This window comes from Cavia porcellus, unplaced genomic scaffold (assembly GCF_034190915.1).
Source record: "Cavia porcellus strain 051 isolate PalLab524CR breed Dunkin Hartley unplaced genomic scaffold, mCavPor4.1 scaffold_9, whole genome shotgun sequence".
In the NCBI taxonomy this organism is placed as follows: domain Eukaryota; kingdom Metazoa; phylum Chordata; class Mammalia; order Rodentia; family Caviidae; genus Cavia; species Cavia porcellus.
The window spans coordinates 89826211-89840587 of record NW_026947492.1 but is presented as its reverse complement, the minus strand read 5'-3'; the positions used below and the strand labels follow the sequence as shown (position 1 = coordinate 89840587).

Below are 14377 nucleotides of genomic sequence, written 5' to 3'. Positions count from 1 at the left end.
CTCATATGACTCAGCCCTTGAACCACATGACCCTTGCCAATCATATGTATAAGAGTACAGAGAGGCATTTGAAGCATCTCTCCATGAAACAACTTCCTGCCAGTGGAGACTGAGCTGGGAACAGGTCTTCAGTTGGACGAAAGGTGATCATGTTGCAAACTTTCTTAGGGTACCCATAGGCGCTGTGTGCTCCCAACCAGGGCGTCTTGTTGGTTTACCCATCCATGGCCAGAATCATGCAGGTTGCAGGTTCATCACATAATGTAAGATACCAGTATAAGCTCAGCATATATAAGAAACTGATCCTGGTTGCATTGAAAGTAAGAACTAGCTGCTGGTGAAAAATGGAAAGGGACATATCTGTAGAGAAAGATGACATGTGATGGCACTGATTTTTATAATTTACTTGTCATTTAGCCTTTGTGTCTGCTTGATAAAGGGATATTAATGACTTCCTTTCAAAAGTAGGGGCACAGGAGGCCGAGAGAAGGTGAGTACTTCGCCCAGGGTCTCACAGTTAGTGATTAAATGTGAGTTTGTCTGGGTCCTGTGCTCTTTTCCCTCCACTGTGCAACCTATAAATTAAAAATGCATTTCAAAGAATTGGAGCCTCAACCTTTCAAAAAATAACATGAACACAAGAATGAAGGCTGCTCCCATTGGGGCTGAGATACAGCCAAACACCTAGAAAGACAGATAACTGGATGAAGCTGAAAGCCTGGTGGGTATGGGTGGCACGGGGGGCAGGGATTAATCACAGGCTCACTAAAGAGGACCCTTAGTGTCGCCTTTGAAGGCAGCCAGCGAAATGTCAAATATGTTTCCGAATGCCATAAGAAGCAAAGATCTTTGGAATTTTTTTCTGTTCTACACCATGATCATTAATAATTCTAATACTGAATTCCGTAGTTGAGACCTTCAAGTGTACAATGATAAAGTAGTACATTCCCCATAAAACACGAATGCCAGCTTGCTGACCCTTGTGAGATGGGGTTTCATTTACTTCTAGTTACCTGTATCAGTGAATATTTCCCCACCTGCATCTCCCCGTGTGTGGACCTGTGTAACTAGAAATAATGATGGTGTCAGAGGTCATGGGTACATTTGTGACCTCAGGAATAAACACCGTGGTGACGTCATTCCTCCCAACAGCCAGAGAAGTTGATTTTATGTCCCACATTACCATGTGCTGCGTAAGGCTGGCAGACCTGGACAGCAGCAGACCTGAGATCTGCTGCTTGGCTGCTTCAGTTCAGGCAACTTTTTTTTTTTTTTCTTTCTGACAGTAAAAGTTTCTGCACCTACTAAGTACTATAAGAAGGAAAGGTAGGTCCAGAGTTTGTTGCAGGGGATAATGGCTAAGATGATTTTTTTCTTCCTTTTCTTGTCCTCTTCCTTAACATTTTAGCCCTTTTCTTCTTTCCTCCCCACTTCTCTAAATCTTCACGCCAGTGTTGTCCCCACTGGTTGAAGCTGGCCACTCTCAGCAGCCGCCGGCTTGGTGTGGCTGCAGTGGCAGTCTGGGGAGTATTTCCAGTCCAATGATAGCTTCACAAGGAACTTTCTCATGGGTGAGATGTTTCACTGCTGTTTTCCCCTCCACAAAATGAAGTTGCACTGCACAGTACTTTTAAGATTGATATGAAGTGCTCTTTAACACAAGTGCAAACATCTGTGGAATTGTTCAGAGGTTGTGGGATGGAAGTGCGAAACAGAAAAGCGTGCTCTAGAACGCTATCAAAATCCCTCAGCTGCTGTTGGTGCAGTTTAGGCTTATATTTCACTGCAGGAGTTAACATCTAACTCTATGCAGTTCTATAAAATTGCAGAAGGCTTTTACCTGCAAGAGTTTTCTCAAATTCATTTCTTTTAAAATCTCCAGGCTGTGATCTCCAGGGTAACAAAAGAGTCACTTCCAAATGGTAGGACAATGAAAGCCTTCTGAGATACCTGGCCTGGTCCTCCTCTGCTTTCTGTGGGCGACACTTTCAGGCTTACATTTCTCAGTGCTCCTATAAACTCCGAGTGCTGAATTTTGCATTGATTTCTGAATTTTGGGTGCAAGATACAATCTGTTGCTGCCTAAATTTTATGGGACAGAAAATTCTGAGTTAATGCCTCATAATGTTTTCTCTGAGATGCGAACATCATCTTATGCTGTTTTCCTTTTTTTAGTTGTCTTAATCTATCATTATTTCCACTGCAATTTATTCTGTTTCTCAAGAAGCTCAAATGCCAGCAGCAGTGTGTGTACCAGTTAGCAGAAAGAGGATGCACAAAATATTTACTATCTAGAGAGAAGACACTTCATTATTAGTCAGCCTAGAGGAAAAGAGCTGAAGTGTTTAAAAGGATTTGAACTTTACTGAGCGTTTTCCTTGTATGAATGCTCTGCCAAGTGCTTCCTTTGCCCTTGTTAGGTCTGAGAGAAGGGAGAGGAGGAGAGAGAGGGAGAAAAAAAGAAGTCTGTGGGAGGTATGGAGCGGACGGCCGTGAAAGTAGTGGGCAGCGGTGACTTTATTCCGGGAATGCGGGGAGGGGGCCCCCCTGCCGCTGGCCCCGGGGCGCAGCATCTCTGCACCCGGGGCCGGTGGTCTCTCCGGGAACACGGGGAGAGGAGACTGGCGCGCTGGCTGCTGGAATCCGGCGATCTCTCTCTGGCGAACTCTCTCTCTGGCAAACTCTCTCTCTGGCGAACTCCCTCGGACACGTGGCGTGGGGGAATCTAAATAGCCTAAGCTTAGGGCAGCGCCCTAAGGCCATTAGAGATGCATAGGTATCTCATTGGCGCACAGGTTCTTAAGGATGGGGATATAGGGTTACTATCAAGTCCATAGGGGGCAGGGGGGGAGGAGTTTAGCTGCAGCCTTTTCTGGTTACAGTGTTCAGTCTAAGCCAGCAACTCTTTCAGCCCTTTGCCATCTAACCCTAGTCCTGCAAGTAAGGCAGTGGGTTTTTGCCTGACCCCGGTAAACAGATAGGAATTTGTTGCTCATCGATGTTAAGCAATGTGTGAAAACAATGCAGGTAACAAAAGATGGACTCAAGACCAGAAGCTAGAGCTCTGTTTCCAGACTCAGGTTCTTCACGCCTCACTAAGCCAAGGACTGTGTGAATGACACAGTACCTGTGTCCCGTGGGAAGGGGTCAGCGATTGAGCACACAGTGAGTGGGGAATAGTCCTGCATCCCAGGTCTTATCACTTGCTCATGGCATTGCTCTTCCTTTCATAGGACTCTCCTTTTTCTACAGTTCATGGTTTTAAAACATAATTTTTTTTCAAACTTAACCGTTAACTCTTTCTTCTTAGCGGCTACTAACCTTATATTCTGAATGAAATTGGAGTTTTGGAAAAAACAGTATTATCAATCCTGAATCCTTCATAAGATCGTGAACAGAAAAGAACTATCTTTCTTTAATCTGTTTTTATGTTATCTAACAAAACACACAAAGTATGTAATTATGATGAACAGAAATGTATTCCTCACATGTATTCCTGACATTAAAGTCCAGGAGAGGGCATATCAGATGAAGTTCTTTCTGGTTACATCATTCGCCTGGTAGAAACAGAGGAAAAGAGGTGAAACACATCCTTCTTAATAGAGACCCGCTCCTCTGATAAGTGAATACCTGGTTTGCTCATCTTGGTTGAAAGGCACATTTTTCAAAACTACTGGGACAAAGTTTTCCACACGTGAGTTTTGCAGGACCCAAGCACAAGCAGCGTGGCCCTTTTGTGAGTCAGTCCACATGCAGAGTTAATAAAATTCCACTCACAGCCCGTGCTTCTCTGCAGTGTGGCTGATGTGCTGAGACCCTTCTGATGCTTCTCCATGTGTCTGTACCTTTGTGTACGCTGCTCCTCCTCCCTGACATGAACTCGCTTGGTCCCTCTGTGTCTAGTTGTTTACTGTTTTCCAAATTCAGCTAAGGCACAAGTTCTGTGGCCTCCCTCTTGAGCTATCAGGCATATTAGTCCTTTCCTTCTCTTTACCTCCTCTTGACCTTATGCAGACCATATTGATAAGGTCTCTAAGGCAGCATCCCTGACCTTTTGGCAGCAGGGCCTGGTTTCACAGAAGACAATTATTTTCCATGGACTCAGGAAGGGTTGCTTTATGAATGATTCAAAGGAGCAGGTAGCCTACATCCTTCAAGTATCCGTTCGCAGAACGGTTTGAGCTCCTAGGAGAATGTGACACCACTGCTGATGCCTCAAGGGGCGAACTCTGGGAGAAATGCAAGGGATGGGGCACCGTGGTCAAGACAGAGGAAGCTTTGCTTCCTGGAGCTCACTTCCAGATATGCAGCCTGGTTTTTAACACCCCACTGAAGGAAGGGTCATGGTACACAGGACCGTGGTCTTTAACAGTGTTACCTTCTGGCTAGACAAGCATATATACTCACCAAACAAAGCAATGATACAGTATCTTGCCTTTCAACCTGTACCACTCTACTTCATGCACCCTCTGTGACAGAGAATTTCTTTTGTGTCCTGGATAGTAAATATTTTCTAGTGTGTGGGCCTTTGAGGTCTGTTGAGACCACATCCATAAGTACTTGAAAGCATATTTTTAACATATCAGTCTTTCTAAAGCTGAGGCCGACATCTCAATTTGAAGAATTTAGGGATTAATGTGAGTATCTCTGTGGCCCATTCTACCACAAAATGCTGTGAGCTAGAAAGATATAGGTGATAACCACAATGTATGAAAGGATTCATTTATAAATCCCAGGTTTCATGAGTTGTGAAAGCAAGTCTTTGGATAATAAGTGCATTTTATAAAGGATATAGAAACAGTGCAAAACAATAGATCCAAACAGAAAATAGTGATGCATTATGCATAGAAGAGTAAATATATGTTTCTGCTTGTATATATCCAATGTGAAGGCCCCGCTTGTTTTGAAAAGAACTTACTTCCTACTAGTTTATTATTGTAAAAATTGCTCATAAAGTACTATGTATCTTTTTATTTTATTAGTGTATGTTTTCAGTCATGAAGTTTATATTCATCTTAGGGAGTAGGAACATGTACACTCCAGCTTGGTTCTTTTTTATTCCCCTCCCCTTCTCAGGACTAAGCCTGGATGGGAGACAGAAGATAAAGGTGCAGGCAGCTCACAGATTCTAATGTGCACCTGCCTCTCTGCATTGCCTTTTGTTATTCATCTAGATGGAAATTAGAAACACTTGTTCATTTCCTTGTTCTATGCTGTACCTGAGAGCAAAACCTACGTCCAAAATGTCTCTCTTCTTCACCTGGCAAAAAATTCTGTTCATTCTTTCAGACCTGATTCAAATGCCAGATTCATTACAGAGCTTTGACTCATCATTGGGCCCGGTTAATCATGTGCTTTCTGGAGTCCTCTCAGCACTTGGTTCATGCTGCTTTGGTAGCATTGATCTCTTTGTATAATGCTCAGTTTTATAAGGGCTCCTCTTGCCTGCGGGGCTCTGAGCTTCTTGAAGTTGAAAATAATCCTGGTGATTGTCTGTCTGCTTCTCAGCACTTAGCCTACTACTGTTATTCTGTAGGTAGAGGAGCCTTAGAGGGAGATGGCTTAGTCATATGGTTAAGACTTGAATCCCACAGTGTCACTTGGAGGCATCATGACATTTGAGACCTTGCTTAACTTCTCTAAGTGAAATTTCTCATCTAAGAAGCTTGGTATAATGAAGGCACAGCAGTACTGTGAAGGGGAAATAGAATTATGTATATAAGTCAGCTACAGCACATTTAATAGATTTTGAGCAAACATATTTGGTATAGCGTTGTAGCTGCTGCAAATAGAAAATGCTACTGAAGCTGTTGGTGTATATACACATAGAAGCAAATGTATTTAACCTGTACTGAGGTAAATAAAAAAACACTAAATTATGCAGGATATCATGCATGGGGACAGATACAGCAGTATATGCAGATGTCTGGAGCATTCATATTATTAGACTCACCTAATATATTTTCACTTTTATAATTCTCTGTATTTTAAATTGTTGGGGGATATTGAAATGGGTAAAGAAGGATTAAAACAAGAGAATGTTGTTCCTGGAAACATGATAAACCTACACATATAAAGTAGGAGTAGTTTCTCAGCTTAATCCTTATGGACATTTTGGGATAGATAATTCTTCTTGGCATAGGACTTTCCTAGGCATTGTAAGATGTTTTCACAGTGCTCCTGGTCACACCCCACCAAGTGAGCAGTAGCAGTGCCTGTTCCCACAGACACTTGACAACCAGAAATGTCTGAGGGAACTTTCAGAACTCTTGTGTTTTGAAGATGTGAGGACTAAGTCAAAAAGCAGCTGTGGAGGTGGTTATAATACCTTGATTACTGACAGAGCTGAGCTGGAGAACATGAGTTCAGGTTTTGGAAAGGATCATCCAGGAGACAAAACTAATACTGTCAGATATTACCTTACTTTCAAGAAGAAATGAATGAGAGTGGGGATCCTGTATGTTGAATGCGAATGACTTCTAATGATGTTGGACCGCCTTTGAATTTTAAGGGCATATATTTGACCTTATAATTCAGGATAGCCATCTTTTATTTATTTAAACAAATTGATAGGTATTTTTAAAAATAATTCATACTTGTTGTGGTTTATATCTAAAATGTCCATGCAGACTCTCAGGTGGGTGGACAGTGATTGGACTGTGGGGTGCTGTGCACATCAGTGCATCCTCCATTGATGAGTTCATAGCCTGAGTGCTGCTGGGAAATCAAGATTGGTTGGTGGTGATCACTGTGGGTGTGAAGGGTGCATTCTCACTCCACCTCTCCCTTTTCACTGTCATAGGTAGAGCACAGCATGCTTCTCCTCAGTTTTCTTTCTGCCTTGGAGAGAGCTGACCATGGGCTGAAACTGTGACTCAAAATAAGCCTCCCCTCCTTTATTGTATGTGTTTAGGTATTGTTTACCAGTATCTGGAAAACAAATAACACAGTTCCTCATAATTTTCTACTCCAGGGAAGCTAGGAATGGACCAATTGCTACATTAGTTGCTTTGCCATCATTGGAAAAAAAATGCTGAGTATAAAGTTTGTTTAATATAAACATAAATGAAGCTATGGATAACTGCATGTATGTTTAAGTGTATAGGATTGATAGCAATATTACTTAGTTTTTATTAGATAGGTAAACAGAACTGTTTGCGGTCTCACTGTTTGAATTCCCACTTTACAAGATCCATTTTTCTATCTTGAACAACTATTTGTAAAATGACAATATGTAAACATCATCTAGTGATTTCTTACTGTTCATTTTTTTCTCTGAACGTATGTATTACTTCTATCTAATTTCTGTTTTGTTTAGTCTTCCTTTAAATAAAGATTTTAAAAAAAAGTCTTACAGGAGGAGAGGATGATTTTGATCTTTAGTTTTTAGTATATGTGCTGCCGAAGTGAGCACAACCTCTAGTTTTTAGAAAACTCCATCTGTGGTTTGTTGGCTCCAAGTCAGGAACCACACAGCAGAAGGACACGGGGGAGAAAATCTGCTCACCCCGTGGCAGCCAGGAAGGAAAGAGAGGGATGCACCAGAGACAGGAACACAGAATTCCAGGTCCCACTCCCAGTGGCTCACCTTCAACTAAGCCCCACATTCTAATAGCTTATTCCACTGGTGAGTCCACTGGTGAGTACAGTGTTTCTATGAGCCAATCCACATCCCATAACATAGGGCATTTTTAGACCTAAACCCTAACACACTTCCCCTGTCCCCAAATGACTCATGTTCATCTCACTACACATTTAGCAAAATCTTCACATTTTTACCATTGTTGAAAATTCCAAGTCCAATGTGTCCTTAGAAACTCTAGGTAAACCATTAGCTGTAACTATGAAAACAATAAAAAAGAAAGTTAAATACTTCCAGTACTCTAACACAAAATAAACTTTCCCATTTCAAAAGACAGAAATATGAGTAGAGAAGAATGTAATAAAGGACTGAAACCCTAAAAGGCAAACATAAAATCATGTAGCTCCATATCTAGCACGCAGATTATGGTAATATGGCTCAGCTGTGGCTCTTTGGCCTTGTTGGTTGTTGCCCACACAGCTTCTCTATTGGGCTGTTTTTTTCTCTGCATATGACTCCTCAGCAGACATGCTGTCTTCCTGGAATCTACAATATCCTGGTGTCCGGACTGCTTATTAGCTTCACATTCACAGATATTCACCCTGCACTACCACAGCCACAATGTCTGGCTTTCAAAGCCTTGTTCTGAAATTTTGGGGGAAGCCGCCACAACCTCAAAACTGTTCCATTATGCATGCATGGAAAAATTGAGCATCATGATTCTAAGGTGTGCAATGAGTAGAAGCAGTAGCCAGGACCCACTGGACCATATTTGCTGTGGCTTCTGAGTAACTGGATAAACTCTAGGACAAACTTCTCCACACAATCCTGAATGAATATGATTTCATAGAGCTTCATTCTCAAAGCGAAGTTTTTGTAAAGTAGCTTATTCTTTTTCACCTTTGAGTCTCAACAAGGTAAGTCTAGCCAACTTATGAGAAGCTTTGAAACAATTTTTTCCTATTAGCTTGATGCAAAATCTTTTGGTTCCTTTTAATGCTAATCTTTTCAGCAACCATATTCTCCTCAGTAACAACTTGGTAGGCACTTCTTTCTGTTTAGACTGCAGACTTTTAAAATCATTGACCACTTCTTTATTCTTTTAATTTTTTTATTGTAGATTTGTTTACAATCAGCCACCAGCACCCATGTGGTAGCAGATTGGAAATGTCCTCTGCCATATCTTTTGACACATCTAATTTCAGCCATAGCAAAGGTTGTAGGATATAAATTAAATGTATATAAGTTCTATGCTAGAATAAAACACACATGGCCTCTCATCCAGTTTCTAGCATCATCTGCATTCCCAGCTGAAACCTCCTGAACCTGGTGTTTACTCTCTTCTGGGGGCATTCCAAAGGGATGGATAACATACCAGTAAAATTTTGAGAAGATCATAAGTGTTCAGGTTATTTGTAAACCTAGCTTAACATTTTATTGCCCTCTGTGTACACATTCGTTTCATATGCTGATATTGTTTAAATTATGAAAACATATTTCTATGGATTAAATCTTTCTCAGCTTTGAATTTTTGTGATTTCATTTCCTCCCACAGTGAGAGTTCTTTCAAAAATAAAACCATAAAATTTTAGAGTTGATCCAATCAAAAATCTCCACAGCAAGTAACTGAATAACCAGTGGCACTAAAGTATTAGGTTGGAATTTTTACCTCATTGTATATGTACAGTGTGTTTATACTATGCTTCAGATTCCAAATAGTGCTTGACAGATAGGCAACATATTAAGTCACATTCTTGTGGTGCCTGAGTTTTCTCTAAGTTTCCCAAGCTGCATGACAACCATTTTATACAATGGAAGTTACCATGTCAAGGAAGAAATGAGAAGGAATCTTTATTTTAAACAAAGTTCTGCAGCACGGGGTTCTTTTCTGTCTTAACACTGTATCTCTGAATTGTAGAAAGAAACTGATTAATGATGTTTTCTGTATTAATCAGTTTTCCTGTCACTGGTATACAATGCCAGGCAACCACAATTTAAAGGAGGCAAAGGTTTATCTTTAGCTTACAGTTTCAGAAGCTCCAATCCATGATCTCTGGCTCCAATATATAAACATTGTGGTGGTGGGATATCACAGAAAACAGCTCCTCATTTCATAGTGCCTAGGAAGACAAGCAGAGGAACACTGCTAGAGAGCAAAGGATCAGGGTTAGATACAGAAACAGGGTCATGCCTTCATGGCCCCCAGACAGATGCAGAAGTGTGCTTTATTGATTTCCGTGACAACTGTCAAGCCAGCTATGTTGACAGTCTAGCTAACCTTGTCAATTTGACACCCAGACATACCTCCTTAAACTATACTTAATCTTCAAGTAAACAAAAAGTCAAACTGTTTTCCTAACCCAATACAGCTATTGTGCCTACAACCAAAAACCTAAGAACACCTTACCCAAGTTCTCAAAAGTTACAGTACTGTTCAAAACCAAAATCCAAAATCTTCTCAAAAACTCAAGGAAAACTCCTAGCTGTAAACCCTTAATTCAAAAAGTAAAGTACTTATTTTCAATACAGTGGTACCAGTAAATCTTACTATTCTAAAAGAAAAAAATAGAAAAGGAGGGGACCAAAGTAATACTGAAGCCCATCAGGGGAAACTTTAAACCCATTGTTCCATGTCTAAGATCTGAGTGCACAGTGGTGAGGAATGAGTCCCAGAGGATTTGGCATCCCTATTGCTAATGATTTTACAGATCACAGCCTAAAGAAGTTCACGTTCATTGTACCTTCAAGGTCACGACTTCACCTTTGGATTTATGCCCACATTCTCCTTCAGGTTCCCTTTGCCTGGTTTTCCAGTTCTTCCTTTGAAATCTGGGTGGAAGCTTTTGTGGTCCTACAACTCTTGTATTATGCATGCTGAAAAGTCAGCATTATGCAGGCTATACCAATATCTGTGAGAGCTCAAATAGTAGCTAGGTTTCTTTAGATCGTAGCTGTGAAGATCACTGAGTCCATGGATTGCAGAGCATGGTTAAATTAATTATGCAAAGGTTCTAGCTGACCCTTCTTGAACAGGGGTCTTGAGGGCTGTATTCTCAGATAAAGTGTTTACTCTTTTTTTTTTTTGTCTTTTTCCTTTTTATCAGTACTGGGGATCGAACTCTCGACTGCCTGCTTGCAAGGCAGGTACTTATGCCGCTGAGCTAAATCCCCAGCCCCAAAGTGTTTACTCTTTTTTTCATCCTTGAACCTGGAATTAATTGAGTCTTTTAGGTGCTTCAGATGCCATCAAGGCATCCTTCCCCTGGTTCAAAATTTTGTGGTCTTATTAGCAGAGTGAATCTCTATAGCAACCACATCAAATTTACATGTGGTTTCCTTAAGGCCAAAATTTAACTTTTATGACTGTGCTTTAAAACATATTTTTTGCTCTTGATAATCATTTTATACATGTCTAAAAGCAGGCATAGCTTGAACATTGATAGCCTTTGAATTCTTCCACCAGATCAATTAGTCCACTTACTTGAAATAGATCATCCTGCAGAATTTCAGGACATGAGAAAAGTATCAAATTTCCTGCCAGACTTTAACATGGTTTCTCTCTAGGTTAGTTCCATATATTGTTCTCTTTCCTAAGTCAAACTTCATCAACATGGCCTTTTACCTTTGGCATTCTTACCAACATTATAGAATTTGGAGCTCTGACAATAATTCCCCACCCAGCTCTGCTTGCAATACTCTGGGACTTGTCTATCTGGGATCTGTAAACTGTGCCAAATTCCTCCCATAAACCAGTTTCAAAGGCTTCTGAGCTGCATGATCAGCAGTGATTCTACTGCTGGTACCAGTATGCTAGATGGTCACCTTTCCCATCACTGGGGTCCAATATTCACCACCACACCTTAAATGAGGCCAAGTTCAGTTTCGTTCATGGTTTCAGTTGCAGCCTAAGATCAGCTGTGTGCATAACAAAAAATCCTGACAGAAGGGTATGTTAGAGCAAAAGCATTCATTTCACGTCTCTGAGGAAGCAGAATAGGAACTATGACAGAGAGGAGGGGCCATGACCCACAAAAATATACATGAACTATGCTGCTTTCTTGAGTTGTTCTTAAGCCTATCAAGTTGAAAATCCAGTTTAACTATCCCAGTATTGGTATCTTGAAAAGAATATTCCTGATGATAACAAAAACGGCAGTTGCCTCCAGTTCTTAAGACCGTTTCAGTTGCTTTGCACTGTACTTTGTGGTTAATGTTGGTGATTTTAATTTAACTTTCACAGCATTAGTGCTTTCGATATTAATGATTGAGAGAAAATGGAGGCAAAGCGAGGTGAAATGAATAGCTGTGGGTTACACTATCAGTAAATTGAGAGTAAGCATTTGGATCATAGTTTCTAATAGCCCAGTTACTCATAAACTGGCAAGAGCATGTAGTGGTGACCTAGCTTTTTTCTGTAACTTTGACATCAACAAGTAATACTCTATACATCGTATGTCCCATGACAAGCAGAGTCTTTGTTTTTACATGCTGGGTGCTCTGTTGGTTGAACATCCCTTATCCTGTAGAAGGAATCCACCCACCAACTTCAGAGCAAATTGCAACAGTTTAATTTGATATTTTATGAGATGTTCAAAGAAAACTTTTTAAATCTTCATTCCCCAAAGAGTTTTTAAGTTACAAGTGACACGATACTTCATTATTTGTTTTTTTTTGTGATTTTTAAAATTATTTTTGCATGCCATCTAATATTGAAGTACGCAATGAAAGCTTTGTTTACCTCAAGTAAATTCCATTTAAAATAGATATGTATTTAGATTTATCATAAATAGTATAAGGCTCAGACAAAGTGATTTCCTAATAGGTTCATGAATTTTACATACCACCAATTGTTTAATGTAATCTATAAAATCTGGGTATAGTTTTCATTTATTTCTGCTGTGATGGAACTATTCAAAAAAGAGTAAATCTCTCTATGTGAATACCAAATTGTAGACAAAACTGTATTGTAACATATGAAAAAGAGGTAATGTTTTTAAGTTAGAGATTTCTTTGCTTAGTACCTGTGTGGTTCTAGACAGGGCACCTGACTTCATAGTTTCTGTTCCACCTTTTGTTTTTGTATGAAACACTAAAATCTATCAGATATCTCTACACCAAGGGATGATTTACTTATTCAAAAGTAAATCAATCATGAATCACAATAGATGTCTTTAACTCATCTTGATGAAGCTGTGCATCATGCAAGATGGCTTTATATTGCTTGGGTCTTGGATGGTTTGTTCACAGTCACAATGACGCTGCTGTCAACAGGGTTTATATAAGCAAAACACTTATATAGCAGGAACTATGTGCCAAACACTTTTACATTCTTTACAAATGTCACCTCATTTTATCCTCATGTAGGGTTTTGATTATGATGTGTGTACAGTCACAAGCATCTCATGCTTTCCATGCGACACCTCCTACTATTAATTCTAACTACAGGGTCAGTAAATCATGAACTATATATATATCCACAGTGCAATATCACTCAGTCTCCTGACCAGGTCTGTGGGGTCTAGGTGAAATGCTGTTTCATTTGTACAGTTTAAAAAGTTAAACTAAAAACTATAATGTAGAGTGAAATTAGATTCAGAAAGTTCAATATCTCATGTTTTCTGCTAATATGAGAAAATGCATAAAAATAATAAATGCATAAAATAATAAATAACTGGCTAAAATGAAGGAGCTACAGTGGGAAACTGAGAGGTAAAATGCTGGAGCTGAGGGAGATAGGAGGAAAGGGAGAGGGCCAAAAGAGGACTGAAATTAATTAAGAAATATTAAATGTGTGTACTCACTGCCCACAACATACCCCATCATTATGCAGTACTAACATGCAGTAATAAAATTTTTTAAAAATTAAGCTGAGTTTTCAATTTTCAAAGTTCTGGCCTCTTTTGGTGCTGCTTCAGTATTTATTTTACAAAATTTTCCTGCCATTTTTAACTGGCAAAAGCCCTGTCCTTTTATGTTACTCACTTCTATGCAAAGCAATACTTTAAATATCTTATTTGAAATGTCAGCCACCAGAGCTCACAATATGTAATTTTTGGGACAAGAGATTTTGCATTCATGTATTTATGTGTTTTTCACTTTGTCACGAGCATACCAAGATAAAAATTGTGTAAATCTTTTTGTGCGTTGGTTAAGTGTACTGGGGGGGGTGCATTTCAAGGAGTACACTGCTTACTGGGAAGGGCAGTGAAGTTCACAGTCAATTGCTGAAGCAAGGATGCTAAATCATCTAAGTGATAGGAAATGGAAATGACAATTTTGGGGCAAGTTCTGGGCACTCCAACTTGTATTCCACTAAACAAATAATTTAACTCCTTACAACTGAATTAATATTAATTGTGTGATGACACCAGTAACAGAATGCAATCATGGCATTTTTTTCAGGGTAGACAATATTTTTGAACTGCAATTAAAATTTAAAACATTTGTCTCCCATAATAAAAACATCTTCAGTAATGATTCCAATCATCTTCATTGATATTTATTTTAAATGTATTTTATAGGATGCTTACTGGTTGTTTAACAGTAAGAGACAGTAGAGTACACTGATTGGAAGTGATTCAGAGTTATTACAACAAGAGCATTTTATCTGAATAATCTGCAGAACATCTGTGAAAGAATTCAAAACAATATTTTTTGAGGATTTGCTATGTAGTCAGATACTGAGACTAGGACTGAGTGGTGATCAAAAGCAATTTTGCCACTTGTCCTTGTGGGCTGCACAGTCCAGTGGATGAGGTGGTAGGTGGTAACCAGTTCTGTGTGAATGGACGATTG

At 39.7% G+C, this 14377-nt stretch overlaps 1 protein-coding gene across 3 annotated transcripts in view; it reads left to right on the top strand.

Annotated features, from left to right (window-relative positions):
• The window catches only part of LOC100725615 (protein kinase C-binding protein NELL1), a 625998-nt gene that overhangs the window by 556751 nt on the left and 54870 nt on the right, over positions 1-14377 (top strand). The window lies entirely within an intron of this gene.